Genomic DNA, 24,033 nt, shown 5'->3' on the forward strand with positions numbered 1-24,033 from the left:
AGGCATCAAACTCAGGACCTTGGGTAGATAAGGATACACCTGTAACTTTGATCTATCATTCAGCCTTGTAAAAAAATTTTAGTAACCTAAACATATTTATGATTCTGTACTAATATTTCTCTTCTAGTTCAAAACTTTTGGTTTTGTCACTGAGTGTGACCATCCCGGTATGGATTCCTCATTTTTTGTTTTCCTCTTGGTTAGTAATCAGTGAAATAGTGTTAAGATTGTGGAAAGGAGATATTTCTATTTACTTAGTGTAACATAAAGGTCACTCAAAAGTAGAGTATGTATCTGTTGAAAATAAAAGGGAGTTTTTATGGGAAAACATCAATTGGAGTAAGGCAATGCATTCCCTTGATTTATTTACTCCTATTTATTTACAACTGACTTTTACTGGAAGAAGGTATCGGGATTGATGCATTACCATCATATCTTCAATGTTAAATTCATATTCTTTCAAGCATCATCTTTAAATTAATCAAAGTTGATGCACATGTAATCAAGTTTATATTAGATATAAAGACACTATTTACTTTGTCATAATGTTTTGTACCTCTAATTAAACTCTACCTTAAGTATTATGAAAAATAAAATTTTATATCATGTTCCTTGCATAAGTTTTACAATGTGCTTTCTCTGAAATAATATCAATTCATTTTTTTCCCAATGAAACATAGTAAGAGATTCTTTAACGCAGACAGAAATTCCAGTTAATCTAAACATTGGTGTCCAATCTGTGCCTCCCCACGTTCCATTTAGCCAGTAGTTGTAATATGCTTGCTGTCAATTTCAGGGTTTTATAAATTCTTGGCTTGAAAGTACTAGAAGGTCAAATTTCATGAATCAATTTCATATCCTGCCATAGTAAATGGGATTCTTTATTGAATCTCTTACATATAAAAAAAAGGTCAGTTTCACTGTAAATATCATATCTGTCAATGAAACAGGGCATTGCTTAGCTACAGACAGATGTACCTAAGTCATACTGGTTTCCTTACAGTAATTTTCTAGACTTTAGTTTAGTTCTTTCTAGCATGAATTCTTATTCAGTCATCAGAAATCTATATGGTTAAATCTAGAAAACTCAAAGAATCGGAGATTTATGAGGGATTAATGAAGCCTCAATAATCTACGAGCTGTGTAACCTTTAGCAGATTTCTCAAGATTTATGAACTTGAGTTTCCCCATTTACCAAATGGGGATATAAGGCCATTGTGAGAATTGCATGAGACATGTAAATAAATTGTGGAAAAAGAAAATTTTAACAGATATCTTCTAAGGTGTTCTTTTCAAAACCAGTTGCACCACTTCCAGTTCCAGTGAAAATTATGGGATATTTTATCATAACAATTTCCTCATGTTTTATATTCAAAGACCCAAGACTGGCTTTCATTAGGATCCGAACAACACTGCCCTCTAAAGGACTTTGCAGGGTTATGCCTTTCTAACAAATACGTTGGATCACAAAAACCAGATATTCTTTTTCATATCTCTACGTAGTTTCAGATCTCTTTAGCGGTTTGTGAAAGAAATTGATCTGTAGTCCTAGCATTGATTTTTATCACGTATAGATCTATTTAATGTCCAATGGAACTCAAAACTGGGTAAAAAGCAATTAACCTCTGAGATAAGTATAGCTACTGTTGTATATCCCTCCTCTAATGCTTCTGTTATCAACCCCCCAGGGACTCTGAGCTCAGACTGAGACAGCAACTAGCAGAATAAATCTTTTTTCTCATATTTCCTTATTTTTATAAGTACTTGGTGTAAGCTTACTGTATAAGATGAACCGTAAATTCTTCCTTTCTCTGGTATTTATGAAATAGTTTTTAAAGATTTAGTGTTTTTTTATCCAAATATCTGGTCAAATTTACTAATGAAGTTATCTAAGACTAGGACTTATTTATAGGGACATCGCTACACTTATTTTGAAGAACTATTCACATTTTGTCTTTATCAGTCAGTATTAATAAGACTGTCTTTCCAGAAATTTGCTCACTGAATCAGTTGCTTTTTGGGTATAACATTGCACAATTTATTTTTAGTTTTTCATCATTTAGGACAAGGAATAATGTGCTCTTTTTAATTTCTGATATAACTTTTAAAAAATATCTTCTCTTTATTGTCATTTTTTAAATGGAAAATTGTAGAGCTGTTCACTACACAATTATTTGTCCTGTTATGTATTTGATTCCTATTTCAAATAATATAATAAATTTTATCTCATCGAGAAAAATCTTGACAAAATAGATTATTCAATAAATTTAAGGATATTATGTAGCTAGTATCTATTTTCACAGGCAAAATAATAAAATCTAGAATAAAAGACTAAATGTCTTAGGTCTTGTTATTAACTATGTTAACAAAGAATTGATGTCAGCAATTCTGTTTTAATTTCCATGAGCAAACAAAATTCTTCAACATTTGTCCTTGCTGGATTTTGTCTTATAATGTAAAATGAACAACCACATAAAGTTGTTCATTTTAGACTCACTCCTACTTGGCATAATTAAGTTATATATCGCAACCTAGTTGGAAAGGGGTTTGGAAAAGATCCTTTCATTAGTTGTATTGTATACAAAGTCAAAATAGAAGAATTGAAAATAGTTGCTTAGCCAGTCAGCTTACGTTTTCTGCACAATGACTCATATGATTTTGTTACTTTCCATTTTTTGGAAATCATATCTTAACATTCATCTAGACTATGCTTCAGTCACAGCCTTTTTTTCAAGGTATCAATGGATTCTTTGAAAAACTCAGTATATTTATTCGCTTATTCCCAATAGTTCAATGTTCTTCTCAGCAGTTTTGGCAAAGTTATTCTCTATAGCAGTTTCTCAAGGAAGTCTTCCTTAATCATTCTGGGCAAAAGAGCCACTTCCACTCAGTATCTCCAAATTTGCTTTGATTCCTAAAAACAATTTTATTTTATCCTTAATATGAATTCACATATATAAGATAAGGCATAGCAACACAATAGTGCCATGTAGACAGAGATTCTGGATACCTATCTCTATGATTAAATGCTTAAGACAGAATATAGTAGGCCAGAACTCTCCAAAAGGATAATCTACAGTGCCTGTAATACTGTAATATTATCACTGTATCACTCTATCACTGTCATCTTGTTGTTCATTGATTTCCTTGAGCAGGTGCCAGTAACGTCTCCATTCATTCCTGTCCAGCGCTAGTGTAGCCCGGATGGCGTATTGGGGGCTCTTTGAGGTTAAGGGAAATAAGGACCATCATTACTACTGTTTTTGGCATATCAAGTACACCACGGGTAGCTTGCCAGGCTCTGCCGTGCAGGCAGGATACTCTCAGTAGCTTGCTGGACCCCCATAAGAAAGGAGGCTTTTGGGGCGGCCTCTAATCACCTTTACAGGTGTTCCCAGTCTACTAAATGTAAATGATCGACTGGCATATTGTAATGGTTTGCACACTGACAAACACACACCTGCCTTTGTCTCTGGGCCCAGAGCTGCCCAGAGATCCAGAATACATGACAGAGAAACAGACAACAATTCCTTTGTCCCTCTCGGAGAGCCCGGCAAGCTACCAAGAGTATCCTGCCCATATGGCAGAGCCTGGCAAGCTACCTGTGGCATATTCAATATGCCCAAAACAACAAGTCTCACAATGAAGATGTTACTGATACCCACTTGAGCAAATCTATGAACAACAGGATGACAATGCTATGACAGTGCTATAATTATATAACTATTATAAACAATATTTAGTATATAAAAATACTATTATATAGCCAGAATCTGGAAAAAACCGAGTGCCCTAGAACAGATGACTGGTTGAAGAAACTTTGGTACATCTATACAATGGAATACTATGCAGCTGTTAGAAAAAATGAGGTCATGACGTTTGCATATAAGTGGATCAACATGGAAAGTATCACGCTAAGTGAAATGAGTCAGAAAGAGAGAAACAGACATAGAAAGATTGCACTCATCTGTGGAATATAGAATAATAGACTATAAGACTAACGCCCAAGAATAGTAGAAATAAGTACCAGGAGATTGTTTCCATGGCTTGGAGGCTGGTCTCTCATTCTGGGTAACTCAGGGAAGGGACCACCAAGTAAAATGTGGTTGGAGGTCATGTGGGGGAAGGGTGATGCGGGCCAAATACAGACTAGAGACTGAACACAATGGCCACTCAACACCTTTATTGCAAACCACAACACCTAATCAGAGAGAGAACAAAAGGGAATTCCCTGCCATAGTGGCAGGGTGGGGTGGGGGGAGACTGGACTGGGGAGGGGGGGGGGATGTTGGGTTTACTGGTGGTGGAGAATGGGCACTGATGAAGGGATGGGTTATCGAACTTTGTATGGGGGAAACATGAGCACAATGATGTATGGATCTGTAACTGTACCCTCACGATGACTCTCTAATTAAAAATAAACTAATAAAAAAAAGAAAAAAAATTATTGGATTACTATGAAAAAAAATAAAAATACTATTATATTGCTATAATAAAATAATATTGTCACTGTCACTTTCATCCTGTTGCTCATCAATTTGCTCGAGCGGGCACCAGTAATGTCTCCATTGTGAGACTTGTTACTGTTTTTGGCATATCGAATATGCCACAGGTAGCACAGCCACGGGTAGCTTGCCTATCACTCCAGCCCAATAAAATATTGTAGTAATATAATATTATAGTAATATTACAGTACTATAGTACACTGTAATATTGTCATAACCCAGTATGAGGGTCAGTAGACATATATGCCTAAGGATACCTTCAAATTTGCTTAGTGAAAAATGGGAACTGAATTATAATTGAAATTCATTTTATTATCTTAAATTTAAGCAGTCATAGACTTCTCCTCGGGGCTCCATCCTCCCAGGTGAGGCTCTTCTCTGGCTGATAATCCTGGATGTAGGCAAATGCAAGGCAGATCTTCTCCTTTCTGAGGCGGATGCAGCAGCCTTGACCTCTGACCTGTGCCACGTGAAGGGTCCACACCACAGCTACTTTCTTTCCTTCTGCTTGCTGCTTCTCCATCCCTGGCTGAGAAGACAGAGGGCAACCTCTCGCTTAATCTGTCAGGATTTTCCACAGGGGGTTAGCTACAAAGACTCACCCCCTATTCTAGCAAGAATGCTTACCAAGGGGGTTATAAAAATAAAAAAGTATTTATAACAGGGAAGTATGGTGATTACAACAATAATGCCCAAGTACAAAGAAATGTTTGTTTAGCTTTTGTGTCAAATTATTTTGTTGTGTGAATGCTTTAAGCTGTTTTAGGTTTTAAGAAAAAGAAATTAATTTTAGCGCATATCCAACATAATGGCATTTTTAAGATTTGTTAAGATATATTTGCAATAGTATAGAAGTTCAACTTCCAGTCAAGATATAGATGAATCTGAAATATTTTTAGTTAATAATCAATCAGTTGGCTGATCTTTTGAGTTTCAAATAACTCATAGTAGGCATGAGACCAAAATAATTATTATTATTTTCACATGACAACTTCTTTAACTACCACATACCCCAGCTCACTAGATAGGGGAGTAAGTCACCAGTATGACACAGAAAAAGCCTCCGTATGCATTGTGTCTTCTTTTTTTTTTTGTACATCTATGTGTCCTTTGCAAATGTGGGCTTTATATAGAAACTTCGCTAGAAAATAGAAAAACAGAAGCTATTGGTGAAGAATGTCAACTGTCAGGCAAAATGAAGCTTTTATTAACATTTCTTCAGGTGAGCTTATTTTGTGTTTGTATTGACAAGAAACTTTCTGTATGTACAGATTACATCCAATAAGTAAAATAAAAGCAACATGAACCGGGAAAGTGACTCTGAGATGAGTATTTGCCTTCAGGATGTTAAATTTTGGCTTTCATGCTCAACAACAACAATAGAAAAAAGAATAAAATTAAATCAATCAATCTAGAAGCTTGCGTACTTTTCTCATCTTTAGAATTTTAATTTAATCCACAGCCAATCATTACACATATTTAGATATGTATATAAGTTGATAAATTAAACATTTTCTTGCTAATAAAGCTATACTCTAATAAATATAGATATGGTACTTACATAAAATTCCTTCCCACCTTATGTACCTTTTGAAATACAAGTCATAAATTAGCATCATGTCATACTAAAAATAATTTTCAAAGTTATATAAATTTAAAAAAAATAACAACTTTCTCTTTCCTTCTCCACTTTTTTATTATTGAATGCTTGGAGGTGTGGTGTAATTAGTTAAGCTGCTGTGAAGTTAACATTTGGAGAGTTGCCAATGAACATCAAGGCAGTGCCAGAGACCGTACTTGAAGATAGAAGGCGTGTAAAGAATCAAAATGTTAGCATCATCTATGTAAGGCATGTACTCTACCACTGAGATGCATTTCTGGGCCCTCTGTTTTTGAGGTGATAAGAAGTATGTCATCTCCCCTAAGTGTGTTATGTACAGCTGAAATGAAACTCACATTTTTGGAGGGATGGAGAAAGTTAGGCTATGGGTGATTAAGGCTTACCCCTGACTCTGAGCTCAAGCATGACTGTTGGCTGTGTCCAGGGAACCATTTGTGGTATAAGAGATCAAACCTAGGTGCACCAGATGCTCCCCACAACACTAAATCTCTGTCCCTGAAATTTGATGGCTTTAACTAAAACTAGCCAAACAATTCTGGAATATACTTCAGGATAAATGTTAATTCAGAAAAAAATAAGGATATTAAAATGATTATTATATGCAGAATTGAAATACTTGTTGAAATTTATGTACAAATTTTCCAACTCTTGTTTTTTATTTCTGTGTTTTGTGCCTCAAAGGGTTGTCCACAGGGCTTACTCCTTATTCTGTGCTCAGAATCACTTCTGGTTGGGCTCACAGGGGTATAGTGTAGTATAAGGGATCCCACTCAGGTCATCAGCATTTAAAGTATGTGTCTCATACCTGTTCAGCCCTTCAGCCCTTTTACCTTTGGATCAGGTAAAATGAAAGCTAGATAGCTAAAATGGTCCAAAGATTTTAAAAGATAGAAAATACTTTTAGTTGGTCATAATGAAACATGGTTTAGCGAATGAACCTCTTTTATGTCAAAAGCATGTATCAAAATCATATGTACAGATATGCCTACATGCACCCTATCCTGACATACTTTACCATAGAAGACTGGAATTTGAACTAACTATATTCTTTTAAGAGCAATGATTATGGGTGTTTAATGGTCACAGAGAAATATAAGATTTTATCCAGGAGCATTCAATCAGTTATACAAAATAGTGGTGCAAGTTGGACTTAGAGTATGCTCAGTGTTTTACTACTTGTATCACTTGCATCACTTGTCATCTCGTTGATTTCTGCTTTGCTCGAGTGGGTGCCAGTAACATTTCCATTCATCCCTGTCTTGTGCTAGTATAGCCCAGTGGTATCTGCTCGCTCCAGGAACATGAAGAGCCTCAAAGCGTTCATTCAGGGGTTTTACTACTAAGCACATTATTTCTAATCCATTTTAGAATTCTTTGAAAAATGCATATTTTTCTTCAGGTAGCTTTTGAAATAATTATAATGCATTATAAAGTAGCTGATCTTCATTAATGGGTAGAAGACGGGAGAAAGTTTTAAAAGAAGTTGGAACAATTTTAATTTAGGTTTATCAGAGAACATTTCTCTCAGAAGGTGCCATTTGAGTAAATAGAAATAAAGCTAAGAAGTAAGCCCAAAGAGAGCTACAAAAGTTATGTTTTGCCATAAGAGAAAGAAATCAGAAAGCTCAGAAGCCATGATGGACTTGTCTGACTCACAGTAAAGAAAACAGTATGATTAGGAGACAGGGAGTGCAGACCAGATTACTGTAGAGATACATTTATGCACCAGAGAAGCACAGATATGATGAAGAAACTTAAATTTTAAGTGTGCCAATGTATCACTAGAGAATTTTGGAGCAATGATTTGATCTGACTCAACTTATGTTAAACAAACACATAATGCCTTTTTCTAGTTAATTCCAAGAATTAAAGCTGCAGGTTATAAATGAAATAGCAAAAATGTGTATCAAAAATTATCAGCAACCTTCCCCAATATGTTATTAGAAAGCAAAGAAAAAGGTGAATAGTGCCTTTGTCTGTGAATCTAGAAGTTATTAAATGAATTAACAGTTAAGTAGAATCTTTAAGCATGAAAAGGAATAAGCAGCAGTAATTTGCGTCTAAAAAATGCATCTTCACCTTGAAAAAGAGTTAAGCAACAACAGAGAGAAATAGTTAAATTATGTTTTGTTTAAACTTTAGGGTTAATTTGATTGTAGGTTTTAAGAATAGAGAGATTATTTAAGTATATTGATTTCTCAAATCGGCTATGTACCCGTTAGCTTTGGAACCAATATTAAAATAGAATTTTGATTCAATTTAATATGAATTATTATTAACTGACTTATCATATTTCCCACAATATAGAAGTCATGCTATGAATTTAAATATGGTGATAAATAAGTCCAAAATAATTTTTTTAAATTTTCATAACACACTTTGGTTAGAAATAAACAATTTCATGCATGCAATTTATGACATCTGTTTATTGCCTAAGAAGATGAAATTTGTCACTTGTTGTGTGGATGTGTGTTTGGTGGAAAGCAGGTAGAGGGGGTTGGTTTCATTTAGGACTACTTATTTTCTATTCCTGAAGAGTTCAGCATCAGTATTGAGGAAAGTGTTGGGAACTCTTATCCTTCTCTTAATAGTGACCATATTCTCCCAAATCACTATCTTCCAAGTTACAAATAGATGGTGTCCTTAAATGATAGCATTGGTGGGAGGGATGTAAACAAAATGCAAACACGAAAATTCATAAGTTTGTAACTGTACCTCACAGTGATTCACTAATATATATATTTTTTAAATGATAGCACTGTAGCACTGCGGTAGCACTGTCATCGTTGTTCACGGAGTTGCTCAAGGGGCACCAGTAACGTCTCCATTGTGAGACTTGTTGTTACTGTTTATGGCATATTGAATATGCCATGGTTAGCTTGCCAGGCTCTGCCGTGCGGGCGGGATACTCTCAGTAGCTTGCCGGGTTCTTTGAGAGGGACGGAGGAATCAAACCTGGGTGGGCAGTGTGCAAGGCAGAATGCCCTACCCACTGGGATATCGCTCTTTAAATGATAGTGACAAAAATTAGTTGACATCTCATTAAGAACCCCAGTTAAAGCAGACTTCAAATCCCCTTAAACAAAGTCCTCCAGTTATTTCTAAGAGTCCTCCAAAGAGCTGCTTTATAAGTATTCAGCATAAGTTTTTATTTCAGATTCTTTAATTGATTAACATTCATATTGATAATAAAGGAGACAGAGAACCACTCTCAGCCTCTCTGGGTGATCGTTATTTACAATAGCACTTGGGAGAGTGGCCTCATTAGCTTCTCAGATATTTCAGATGTCCTGTTTTTACCATCAAGCGAGGCCATCTCAAAATTTTCCACTCCACAACACTTGATTATGCCAATTTTTGAGACTTTTAATAAAATTTTGCTGAAAAATTGAGGACCAACTCACAGAAAAATATAGCACAATGAACAACGAAAACTTGATCCTAATTATGCCTTTTTCTCATTATTCACAGCTCCAGGGCTATCCTCTAGCATCTGTTATTTTGCTAACAGAAGATGAGTTCTTCTGCTAAAAATGGTTTCTCTTTCGCTGTTTTTGACACACACAAAGACACACACATTTACAAATTTGAGAAATTACTTGTAATTCTCTATGCATATTTATGCTTCTAAATTGAACGTCAAATTTCCAAGAGGAATGGAGAGGTCCTAATTTTATACTCACATGTGATATTTTGCATTATTGTTCCTAAGGAAATTACTTTTATATATGTCAAATTACCTTATCACTTAAAGAAAATCCTACATTCTCTCCCAAAAGTTCATAGAACTCTTTTTGACCACCAGAGTTATATAATTTAGAGAATACTAGTGAAATACTAGCATATTTAAAACATTCAGCTATGTAATTTGAAAAATATAACTTTAAATACATAATTAAAAAATGCATTTAAAATATACTATTACATTTCTAATTTGGAGTCTTCCTTATAGATCATAAAGCTCATACTGAGAGATTTTCCTTGGAGCATTAGTTTTGTCCACAAATATTTGAAAATCAGTATAGGCAAGACAACAAGTATAAGATCAACTTACAGTTCAGTGAACAATAAATTCTTACAACAGCAAAATACAATTTTTTTAAAAAGGGCAACCAGATTTGCAGACATAGCTTTAGTAAAAGACACAGATCATTTTGCTTTACTTGAAAAAATAGTGTTACTCTTAAGATAAACCCTCCATATATTCATTTATGTTTTCAGATATATGGTTCAGATATTTGCATAGAAAAAAGAAATTCATAGTAAATTTCTTTTTTAAAATTACAATTTTATGTCTAAAATCTTTCATTATTTTTTATCAAAATATTTTTATTCCATATGTCATAAGTTTTTTTTTTAATTTCAACATATACATTAGTTCTATGGAACCATAGTTTAAAAAATTGCTCAGTTTCTTTAGAAATCTCATACTAGGTTCTTATTCATCATTCACTTTCTATATTTATTTGCCTCTCATGCTAGAGAGCCAAGTCTCCTGACATCTCGGTATCTCTAGACAGGTTCAAATAGATAGGTGTGTCTGACATATAGTAAGTGCAACACAAAATAAATTGATACATTCTGAGAGAAATATCACTTCCTAAAAATAAATGAGTGTTTTTGAATATAGACTCTGATTATACTCTGAACTTGGCCTTATATTGTTGTTCAGTTTCAATACCATAAGTATCCATATTTTTAATTAAATGGAGTTTCAATTTCAGTAAAGGTTTCATAAATAAATTGATACTTGTTTGTTCTTTACCTATTTCCATGTCTAAATTAAAAATAAATTTGAGATCTCTGGATGGGGGGTGTTACCGGCGTGCTCTCCGCCCAGACGAGACCCAGAGTGGCCGCACATGAACGGCTCCTCTGCTCCTAAACGATATGATCCCTGAGGCCAACTAACTACTTTTGGCACCAGCGGCTTCTTACAGAAATGCCTCTAGACTGTGAACTGAGCCCATGCCGCCCCGGGAGGGGAAAGGTTTTTCTCTCTCAGCCTTTTCTTTCCTAGGCGGGACTTCTGGCAGAAATTTCTCTGGACTTATACTAAAATTATACTAAAATACCAGAAATCCGACCTCATATATTCTTCATTCTTAGCAATGGAAAACAAATTTTCAAATGATGCCGATGCCTTTTCAGCAGGTTTTATTGTTGGGGGAAAATTCCAAATAATTCCAAATATTGAGTTTTCTGTTGAAATATTGAATGTAATCAAAGTAAAGAGAGAGTAAAGTGAAGATCATGAGCCACACAGGTGGTATGGGAGGTATACTGGGGTTCTTGGTGGTGGAACATGTACACTGGTGAAGGGATGGGTGTTTGATCATTGTATGACTGAGACTTAAACCTGAAAGCTTTGTAACATTTTTTATGGTGATTCAATAAAAATAAATAAATAAAATTGTAATATTCCCTTACTTAGATAGAGAAAATAATAATATCGGTATCTCTTTTAACAAACAGTTCACAAAATTTTACTTTAATCTTGAAAAAAATTAATTTGGAAGTCAAATATGTACCATTCTTGATTAAAATCTTGCAGTCTCACTTTGAAAAAATAAAATGACAAAGTGGTAGTCTGTTTCAACCTTCTTGTTATTATCATTGACTATTTAGCAGTATTTTATTTGGGGGAAATTGAATGTGATATGTAATTTGATTTATGTTTCCATGCCCCAAATTATTTTACTATTAAAAATATCAAACTAGAAGGCATCCATTGCTTTACTGAACAGTAATTAGCCAGAGCAATTAATAATTAGTTAGAAACAAGACTCCACTTAACTTGTCCTAGAGAGTGCAGGTCAGACCATTGCATCTCCAGCACATAGAGACCAATGCACACTGCACTAGAAGGAAGCCAGGAGTCCTTTGTATTTGCATAATAAAAGGCAGGTGAAGAGAAATGCACAGGCAGTGGACCAAGGGGTAGGGACGACTGACTTGACGGCCACCACAGATAGGGGCATTGGGAGAGGGAGTGCTTATAATATAGAGTCACGTAGCTTTAATCTAACTTTAGCCAAAAGAAGAGGAGGTGGAATATTTCATAGGTGTAGACCCTGACAAGGAAGACAAAAGAGAAATTGCACTAGACTAGACTCTAACCCAGAATTTAGGATTTGTACTGATGTCATAAACTCTACTGTCAACAGATAGATGGCAGACTCTCAGATCTGAGATTACAGAGAAAAAAGTTGTGGATCCTGACCAACCAAACACTTTTGTGACAAAAGTGGAGTCCCTCTGTGCTTTTCCACTTCCCTACTCTAAATTTTTGATCAATATTTTTAATTTCTGAGTTTTTTGTTTTGTTTTGTTTTTTGGGTCACACCTGGTGACGCATAGAGGTTGCTCCTGGCTGTACACTCAGGAATTACTCCTGGCGGTGCTCAGGGAACCATATGGGATGCTGGGAATCGAACCTGGGTTGGCCGCATGCAAGGCACATGCCCTACCCGCCGTGCTATTGCTCCAGCCCCTGATCTATATTTTTAAAAGTCAAGGAAGTTAAGAATACATAAATGGAAAAATAGAAATGACACTTGTGAGCATGACATCTCAAATATATATGACATCATAGTGAATAATTTTCCAGAAAATACATTGAAATGCATGGAATATTTTACTGCTTATTGAATAAAGTATTCTAATAACTAACAAAAGAAACTTAAGGATACAATAATGGTTATAAAATCAATTAAGTGATGATGAATATTTCAGAAAAGCAAAATGGCCAGTTAAGGAAAAAAAGTCATAAGCAAAAGTTAGATTTTAAAGAAAGTCAAGATTCAGGATGGGAAGAAATGGACAGAGGACATGAAGCATATTAGAGACATAGAAGTGATCTCAATAAGAATCAATAAACTCAAAGATAGTAAAATTATACTGGTGGAAGAAAAAGAAATTGTATAGTTTTAAATAAAGAGATATCTAGAGAACTATGACACTCCATTAGTAAACAAAATCTTAGGGCAACAGGTTTCCTAGAAGTAAATAAAATAGATTGAAACAAAACTTATTAAAAGTAATAGCTGAAAATTTTCAAATCTGGGATCTGAATATTCAATCTGTGAGGCTAACAGAACCCCTTGTAATTTAAATTTAAAGAAATTTATGTTAACACAGATAAGTGAAACTATTAAATTTAGGACAATGAAAGAATATTAAAATCACCAAGGAGGGCAAAATTAGTCAAGCTCTAAAGTTACTTTCATTTGGTTATCATCAACTTTTAAATCATAAATTCTATGGATTAGGAGCTATATTTAAATATTTCATATATAAAAACTGCCAACCAAGAATATATATCCTGAAAGACTCTCTTTAGGACATGAATGTTACATAGCATCACCCCCATTCATCAAAAAACAAAAAAACTAATGGACTTTGATATATTCAGATACGACCAAATGTCCAAAATATAAAAGAACTCATAAACACAGCAAGGATAATACAAACAACTACTTTAATAAGCGGCAGATGATCTAAGTAAACATTTCACCAAAGAAGAAAAACAGATGGCAAAAAAATACAAATGAAAATATGTTCATCGTCTTTTATAAGGGAAATATAAATCAAATGGATATCTCAACTTATGCCAGTGAGAATGGCTGTTATTCAAAAGACTAAACAAGAATTAAAGAAAATATTAAGTGAAATGAACATTTGTACGTTTGTTGGTGGGAATGTAAATTTTGGTCATTATTTAGAAAACATTATTCAGGATAGAGATTTCTGAAAGATATATATGACAAATGAAATCATAAATGACATAAATTCAGATATTTCACATATGGCTATTTACTGAAAAGTATAAAAATGATAATTCATGTTCATCACATCTGTATTCATTATAGCCAACAACACAAATGTCCCTGGGCAAATGAATAAAGAATAAGTGATATATACATAAAATTTGAATAAAATACAACTATAACAAAATAACCTTGCCATTTTTAATAATGTGGATAGACTAGAGAATATTTCTATTTAAGACAATGTATTTAGTGGTATTAACATTCAGACTCAGTGTCCAGTTATGCCACATTTCTAACACCTAAATATTTGTCTCACACCATGTCCCTGTATCATATCTATCCGCCTACTCCGACTCAACCTGATTTCTCAGTTTTTATACTAGTACTGAGTATTTTTATCAGTCGATATCATCCATTTACTTTTGTTTCCATATCAGATATTTACTTATTGTTTTCTTATACAGCACAGATGAGAGATCATTTGCTACTTGTCTTTTAAGACTATTAAACCAGATTATAAAACAGAACTGAAGGGGATGAGTAAATCAGGTAATAAGCCCATCATCTGGTGAAAGATGAAATTAGGTTTTTAGTAAATTAAATGCCCTAGATACTCTGCATTTTACAAAGTATATGAATATGTTATAACATAACATACTTCAATTAAAAGATAAAATAGTACCAAGCAGAGGTATTTGCATAGCACTGGAGCACTGTCATCCCGTTGTTCATTGATTTGCTCGAATAGACACCAGTAACATCTCCATTGTGAGACTTGTTCTTACTGTTTTTGGCATATCAAATACGCCAGGGGTAGCTTGCCAGGCTCTGCCGAGCAGGCGAGATACTCTCAGTAGCTTTGGGGGCTCTCCAAGAGGGACGGAGGAATTGAACCCGGGTTGACAGTGTGCCAGGCAAACTCCCTACCTGCTGTGCTATCACTCCAGTCCATATTTAAAATATTGTTAGCAGGTAATATTTTTGTTTTACTTTAGTCTTTCAGATCATGTAATATCAGGGCCAGAGAGTTAGCCTTGCACATAGCCAAACTGGGTTTGATCCTTGGCATCCCATATGGCTTCCTGAGCACTGCCAGGATAAATTCCTAAATATAGAGACAGGAATAATACCTGAGCAAAACTGGGTGTGTCCCAAAAAATAAGGAAAAAAGACAACCTCCCAAAAACCCACATCATGTAATATCGTTTATTATTTTCTTTGGTACTAAAGTTTTTTGATATAAGAATTGCATTTCTCTGTTTTATCCAAGGCTCATGTACATAAACCAAACTATATAACATAACTACATACAGTGAAAAAAGTCTGTATGTTTTTAAGTTGTTAAAAGCTCTTACCTTTTTTAATTTTTATTTTTTTATTTTATTTTTTTTTCTTTTGGGGTCACACCAGGCAATGCACAGGGGTTGCTCCTGGCTCATGCACTCAGGAATTACCCCTGGCAGTGCTCAGGGGACCATATGGGATGCTGGGAATCGAACCCGGGTCGGCCGCGTGCAAGGCAAATGCCCTAACCACTGTGCTATTGCTCCAGCCCTAAAAGCTCCTACTTTTCAGCAATATTTTTCAGTAAAATAATAGCTACTTATCATCTTTTTTCCCAGGTGTTTCATTATTGGGACTATATTTTTATATCGACTGTATTTAAGCTTTCCATTCCTAGTCACTTTTTATTACCAGTCATGTTTTTTTCAGGTGGAACTTAGATTTTTTATTTGTAAAAGATATTTTATTTAGTAATTTTAGTTTACAATTGAAACTTTGGGAATTCAAACAATGCTTATGCCCATGAAGTTTGTGTATACAGTAGAAAAAGTTTACTTATCTTTAATAAACTAAAAATTAATTGAGAGAACAAGTCAGAAACAATGTTCTCATCTATTACCTACAGGGTATTTTGGAATCTAATTGTTAATTTTGCCTGTATAACAGGAAAACCTCTATTTCTTTTGATTTACCTTTTTCTTACAAAGAGCAAATCAAAAAAAACCTATTTTTCTCTTGAATTACTCCAACTTTAAACTGTTTTGCCTCTAGTAGCACATAAATTAAAGGGCTTTTATTATATTATGGCATTGTCACTATGTCAATGTGTTTCTTTTGTGGAAGTTTAAATTTTAGTTCAATTTTATATATCCTCAGTTACTTTCAATATATTAGTTTTTCCATAATACTGGTTGAAAAAAACAAACATATAAAAGTTCTGACCATATGGGTCCCTTGATGCATAACATTTAATATAAAACTCAAAGTAAATGTTTCCAAAGTATTTTGGAATCATTACCAAATGTTTATGCTACATAACAAAAGCTCTATGACAACACTCCAAATGCTAAACATTCTTAAATTTAAGAGTATTTTCACAGTAGCACTGCACTGTAGCACTGTAATCCCACTGTTCATCTATTTGCTCTAGTGGGTACCAGTAACGTCTCCATTGTGATACTTGTTGTGACTGTTTTTGGCATAGAGAATACACCACGGGTAGCTTGCCAGGCTCTGCTGTGGGGGTGGTATACTCTTGGTACCTTGCTGGGCTCTCCGTGAGGGATGGAGGAATCGAACTCAGATGGGCTAGGGAAAGTTTGTTAGAAAAGAAATGTAATTAGGCACTAGAATTTCTCTGGTCAACTCAGATCAGGTCTGACTACTTTAGGTTGAAGACGTAATGTCCTTAAGTCACAGGTCATCTAAGAGTAATTACACTAATACACTTTCATTTTCTATCTTCTTTGAAAAAATGTTATTGGTGGAAAACAGGATTTATCCTTTTAGGTTGTTTGCTTTGTTTAATTTGTGGGCCACTCCCACCGGTACTCAGAAGCTGCTGCAACTCTGTGTTCTGGTTTTATCTCCCAGTGATCACGATGCTTGGAGGACCATATGATGATAGGAATCAAACCCCTTCCTAGCCAAGAGCAAATTGTGTGTTCAGCCTATTAAGCTATCTCTCTGGCCTAGAAAGATAATTTAAAATTTTATTTCATTTTATTTTTTACTTTTTGGGCCACACCTGGTGTTGCCCAGGGATTACTCTTGATTCTGAACTCAGGGATCATTCCTTTCAGGGTCTGGGTAACATATATGTTGCCAGGGGTCAAACTCAGGTCAATAGTGTGCAAGGCAAGCACCTGACTCACTGTATTATAGCTCTGGCCCAATACTCTTAAACATTATATTCACACCAGAATATTGTTGCATTTTGGGGGACACACCAGGGTGGAGCTCTGGGGGATACTCCTTCCTACATCTCTGATAAATTCTGGTGGTCCGAAAGGGTCTGTGTCATACTGGGGAGTAAACCCAGGTCTGAAGCATGCAGAGTGTTGCCCTCTGGTCCTTTGAGATCTCTCTCCTGTTCCACAGGCGATATGTTTTATCAATGTTTCCTAGCCATCTAAACTTCCTCTTGCAATTTTAATTCATAATTGAATTTTCTGCTCTGGTGGTTGGATTATGTAAAATAGCTAATCTACTATAAATAGGGAAGCAAATCATTTCAAAGGAAGCACCTTAAATTGTAGGGGTAGAATCAAATGGAAATTTCTCAACCTTGATTATATTAAAATACCTCTAAGCTTTTTGTAATAATGCACATTTTTGGTCATTCTTTTAGTCTTAATTTCTAGATAATAAATAGAATTTAGTAATTATGACTATATAATTGTGGAAAAAGTATGTGTGGACATGTAACCAAGTTATAGATATATCAGTCACTACAAAATTAGGATGAATGCTGAACATAAATTTTCAATAAATTATTTTCCTGCTACTGCATTTCTATCAGTCTATAATCTATTTTTCTATTATAGTTTTCTTTTAAAAAATCATTAACTTTAAGAATATTAACCTGTACTGCATATATCAATAACCTGTGTCTTTTAGGGGCAGAATAGTGTTTTATTATATGACTATCAAATTTTATATATGCATTTACTAGCTTATACAGATTTTGATTTATTTCTACTTTATGTGTTTTGTGAATAAAGCAGATAAGAACATTCATATTACAACAGTGGTTTGAACAGATGTTTCCTTTGCTCTTGGGTAAACACTGAGTAAAGCTGCATAGTTATAAGGTAAGTACACGGTTAACTTTATAAAATAAAAAGTTATAAAATGTTTAGTTTATAACTTTATAAAACAAATAACTAGTTTACAAATTGGTTTTGGCATTTTGTTTTTACTAGGACAATATTCTTTTTTTTTTCCTTTTGGGTCACACCTGGCGATGCACAGGGGTCACTCATGGCTAATGCACTAAGGAATTACCCCTGAGGGACTATATGGGATACTGGAATTCGAACCCGGGTCGGCCGCGTGCAAGGCAAATGCCCTACCCGCTGTGCCCCAAGGACAATATTCTTATTACTCCAAATTTACTAGTGCTTCTCAAATGGATTTATAGATTGAACATAATCTTAAATTTTGAGTAGTCTTCCATTTAAGGAATTGACAAACTGATTAAAAATGAATATAAAATTGGAAGTACTAGCATAGTTAAAAAACGTTGAAAACATTAAATATTACTTAAACTACCCATGGCATATTTGATATGCCAAAAACAGTAACAACAAATCTCACAATGGAGACGTTACTGGTGCCCACTCAAGCAAATCAATGTACAATGGGACGACAGTGATATATTACTTAAATATAACTAAAATCACTGATCACTGTCATCCTATTGCTCATCAATTTGTTCGAGCGGGCACCAGTAACGTCTCTCATTGAGAGACTTATTGTTACTGTTTTTGGCATATCCAATACGCACGGGTAGCTTGCCAGGCTCTGCTGCGCTGGCTCAATTCTCTCGGTAGCTTGCTGGGCTCTCCCAGGGGGGTGGAGGAATTGAACACAGGTTGGCCGCATGAAAGGTGAAAGCCCAACAGCTGTGCTATCAAATAAAAAGATTTATTGAACAAAACATTTTGATATTGGTATAAAGGTATTTACACTGATTCTTGAGCTTAAGAGAAAATAAATATATATACAAAATGATCTTTGACTTTTGACAAATATTATAAGGCAATTAAGTCATGAAATAATATACTTAATAAATTATTCTTATATATGGCATTTATAGACAAAAATTTCTTATTTTATATTATATACAGATAGAACTCACCATATATTATGGACCTAAATATGAAAACTAAAACTACTCAAAACAGAAATATAACGATGACCTTTGATAAAACAAGGAGTGATCTGTTTGTGTGTTTGTTTTGTTTTTGGTGATGTTCACCCAGTGATATTGAGGGCTTACTCCTGGCTCTGTACTCAGGGATCACTCCTGGTGGTGCTGGGGAGATGGCATGGGATACCAGGGATCGAACCAGGATCGATTGCATAAAGGCAATTGCACTACCTGCTGTACTCTTCCTCTAGCCACCAACAAGGAATTCTTAAATGTGAAATCAAAAACAACTAGAAAGCAATAAATATGTGGCAAAAGGGATTGTACAACAGGTAGGGTCCTCGACTTGCATGCAGACAATCTGGGTTAGATCCCTGACACCCCATAAGTATCTCATGATCCCCATCGGAAGTGAAACTTCAGCACATTTCCATAAAAGCTCTGAGCACTTCTGGGTCTAACACAAAAACTAATAAAATTAATGAATAAAAATACAATAAAAATCAATCCAGTGTATTTCACCAAAATTTAAATCACTGATGGAAAGACAGTACAATAATCCACCAACTGGGAGAAATTATTTACAAATTTTTTTGAGATCCTGAACTTTCTTCCTAGGGTTTTATAAATTTTTACTTTCTTTGGGTTTTCTGTTCTGTTTTACGTTTTTGCTTTGTATTTCTTTAAGTATTGGGAAACGAGTGGTTAGATTAAATGATTCCTTTAGATTATTCATTTTAAAATTTACACCTGGGATTAACTATTTGAGCAAATACTTTTCATAACTCTGAACTCCCTTAGGAAAGTGAATAAGAATTTAAATCCAATAAATTAAACAATTAAATCAAATAGATTGGTTATTGAACTTGACCAGCTTATTTACTTGATTTAGTACATGGATAGAAGTCTTCCAAAGAATTAATCTCAGTCTTCTTGTATATCCAAAATTGGTAAAAACACGAAGACAAAACACAACATCTCTCTTACCAGATGGTAGACTATCTATTTGGCATCTTGCCTGGAAAGTTGCAGATTCAATTAAATGTGCATATGGCCTATAGCAGTAAGCATTCATCTTTGCCAAGGTTCACTCCTCTATGGCATTTCCAAACTATGACTATGTTATAAACCGTTTCCGTGGAACACATTCTAGGTTGTTTATGCCTTTTTCATTAATAATTTCAGGAAATAAAATACTTTCTCTATTGGAAAAGTGATAATGAAAACATATCAAATAAAATTTAAGTACAGGTTCTACAAATGTTATTTTCTTGCCAAGATGCATTTTATTTAGGAACTCAGGTTTGGATATATCTAGCCTTAATTAGAGGTAGTGATAAAATTAATAAATCTCTGAAAGTTCCCTGAAGCAGCTGCTCTTCTTTGAAATAATGAGCATATGGTTTCATCATATTTTATTGATTTGATGTCCTTCAGCTAATGAAATATTTCAGTGGAATGCAAACAACTTTCAAATTTTCTGCATATTTCTCTGATGCCCTCTAATTTCTCTAGCCCTCTATTTTTGTGAATAAATAGAAAGCTGATGAGCATGTGAATAAAAGCCAAGGGCAATATTTAGACTTCTTAGTCAGACAAGACAAAAATGAGGATGAGACCCTGAAACAATTTTGTTTCTTAGGTGTATTCTCAAATATTGACTAGATTTTAAAAACCAAGTGGGATAAACTAAAATAAGTTAATGACACCAAAGAGGCTCCCAGGGGTACTACAGATGCGCAAGTCAGAGTTTGAGTCAATGACGTATGTGCAATAGCAGTGAAGAAAGTGACCATAACTTTCTAGTTATCATAAGGTTCTCTCAAAGGGGCTAGAACTAATTCAAGCAAGTAACATCAACATTATGGAAAAATATATAGAAGGCTTGGATGAGGTTTAATTACGTGAATTTAAGAGTCTACTAGTGAAAATTAAAAGATAAAAGATATTGCAAAAAGGACACAGCATAAAGAATATTTTAGCTTGTATGATTGAGTTAGAAAGATCAAACTTGGAAGAAATTGAGTGAGCATCAAGAAAAAAAATAGATGATTTCCAAATAAAGTAAACTACTGGGAAGATAGATTTTCTTGATATACATTTAACCAGAGTTTATCCACAATTCTGTCAACATTCCCTTTTAAGAGACCCCATCATTGTAGAATTAAATAATTTTTATGGATCAAAGCTATTCATCCAATTAGACTTATTCTTATTCTGCTTCGATAGGGCATGCTACCTCCGCACAATGGACTTTATGGCTGGTCATTCTACTGGAAATTTATAATTAGAAAGTTAGAGTTTAAATGACCCTCAGATTCAGTTGCATGGCCTCATACGAAGATCACGACCTACAGTTAAAGAAGCAAAGATCCTAAACTGCATAGATAATATAGTGGGTAAGGCGCTTTGCCTTGCACATGTCTAGCCCAAGTTTTAGCTCAGAACTAAACTTGCTCTTCTGAGTTCAATCAGGAGTGATCCTTGAGCATAGAGCCAGGAGTAAGCCCTGAACACAATTGGATATAGTCCCCAAACAAATCAAACAGACAAACAAATCTAGTAACTAATGCTCAGAAAATGAGTTGTAAAGTGAAGGAAAATCAATTAGCCAAAAAATAAAGGTTTGCTTGCTATAAGAAGTAAAGGAGCCTTAGAATTGCTTCTTGAATTTGGATCAGAGAGCCAATACAGTGGTTAAGGTGCTTGACTTGCAACTAGGTGGACCCTGATTAAGCATCTCCTGCTGACAATTGACTCCACCACCCCTCCCAAACCATAAATGTTTATTTATATGTTTTTCAGCTAGCTATTGTTTTCATTTTTACATTTTATTTAGCCAATTTTAAATTAATCATATCAATATTCCTAGTTTCTTAAAAAGTATCACTATATCACTGTCATCCCATTGTTCATCGATTTGCTTGAGAGGACACCAGTAATGTGTCCATTCGTCCCTGTCGAGTGCTAGTGTGGCTCGATGGTGTATTGGGGGCTCTTTCAGGATCAGGGGAATGAGGACTATTGTTGTTACTTTTATTGGCATATCGAGTATGCCACGAGTAGCTTGCCAGACTCTGCTGATAGCTTGCCGATAGCTTATGATAGTTTTCTTTAGATTTAAAAACTAAAACATTGAGGCCACAGTGATGGTACACTGGGTAAGGCTTTTGCCATGCATGTGGTCAATCCCTGTTTGATTCCCGGCATCCTATATGGTACCCTGAGCACTGTCAAGAGTACTTCCTGAGTTACAAATTAACAAATATACTATAATATGAGATATAACTATACTTTATTCTGTTATACATTAATTATTATACAGTAAGCACTATTAATTCTCACATGTGAACTTGAAATTTAATTTATTGATAAATTAGAATAGATCATATATTAATTAGAGAGAATAAAGAAAATCAAGACAACAGTGCAGTATGAATAGTTTTAACAAAAACTGTGTTTAAAAATTTTCTCATTTAACATTAAACCAAATTAATCTTCTTATGAAAAGCACTTCTTTCAAATATCTTGGTTTCCCAATTTTTATTCAATTTTACCACAAAGAAAATAACATTTATTTGCTTAAATCTTTCTGTACTGTCTTTCTATACTAACACAATTCTATAAAGTAAATCTAATTATCACAAAATAATGAAGAATTTTATGTATAATTTTTTAACCTAAATTTTAATTGTCACTGTAATTCTGAGATCCCAGTAATAAACAAGAATTAATTCACAACTGAGTGTTCACTGTGCTGTCAACCAAAAATCCAAAAGACTTAACAATGGCACATATTTAAAACTTACTTTTGACCAATTATTTTTATATACCAAGAATAAAAAATCTCATAATTTTTTTAAAAAAGATATATATGAAGACTTATATATAGCTCTATAATATCTATCCTGTACTTTATGTATTCTAGAAGTAATAAAAATGAAAATGGTAACACAGGTGATTAATTCTGTATTAGTGGAAATTTAGAACTCTAGTAAGTTTATGAGTTTTCAGAAAACATGAGATATTCTCCTGTATGCTTTCATTCATAACCAAAATAACTCTATATGGCTTTTGGTTTCCTAAAAGCTTAATTCAAGTCATATCTTGGTATTTGTAGGACATAGATTTTAGGTCCAACTCGTACAAAATCTTGGTATATTCAAGTTTATTATCTTAAGCTTTCTGCATCCATAGGTTTCATATCACTAGATCTGGAAGACCAAATTATTTATTGAAATAAACAATCCACCCATAATGTGCACAAATTAAGGCATTTCGCTTGCATGCAGCTGGGGCATCTTTAGTCCTGGGCACGACATAAGGTCCCCCAAACACCTCCAGAAGTGGTTTCTGAGTAGAAGGCCAGAAATAAACATAAAGCAGTGCGGGGTGTGACTCAAAGACAAACAAAGCTTTAGATTTGGACAATTCAAACCTATGATGTCAAAGGATCTACTCAATTATACATGCATAATATTTTATGTGAATATCCACTGGGGTGGGTTTCCCTTTCTCTCGCTGCCCCGAGCTGGCCCCCTGCACCCAAAGACCTCTGGAACCCAGCCACAGCCATGCTCAAGGCCCCTCTCCACACATTAGAGAAGCCTCATGCATGAAGGAATCGGCAGAGGAACCCAGGTGTGTGGGATCCAGGGCTGAGATCTCCAAGCCTGCTTGGATTGGGACTGGGCCTCTTCCACCCAGATCCCCCATTTTCCAGTAGCTAGGCGGTCACACCCAGGGACTACCCCCGGCGCCGTGTAATCCCACCAACAGCCAACATCCAGAGACTATAAAACCAAGCTCCTGGAAGTGTGCAGCCGCAAAGCAGCCACACAATATATACAATATCTTATAACCTAGTTCTCCCTCTGGGAGAACCTGGCAAGCTACTGAGAGTTTCCTGCCCACATGGGAGAGCCTGGCAAACTTTCCATGGTGTATTCATATGCCAAAACCATAACAATGATGGGT

This window comes from Sorex araneus, chromosome 2, assembly GCF_027595985.1.
Source record: "Sorex araneus isolate mSorAra2 chromosome 2, mSorAra2.pri, whole genome shotgun sequence".
NCBI lineage: Eukaryota > Metazoa > Chordata > Mammalia > Eulipotyphla > Soricidae > Sorex > Sorex araneus.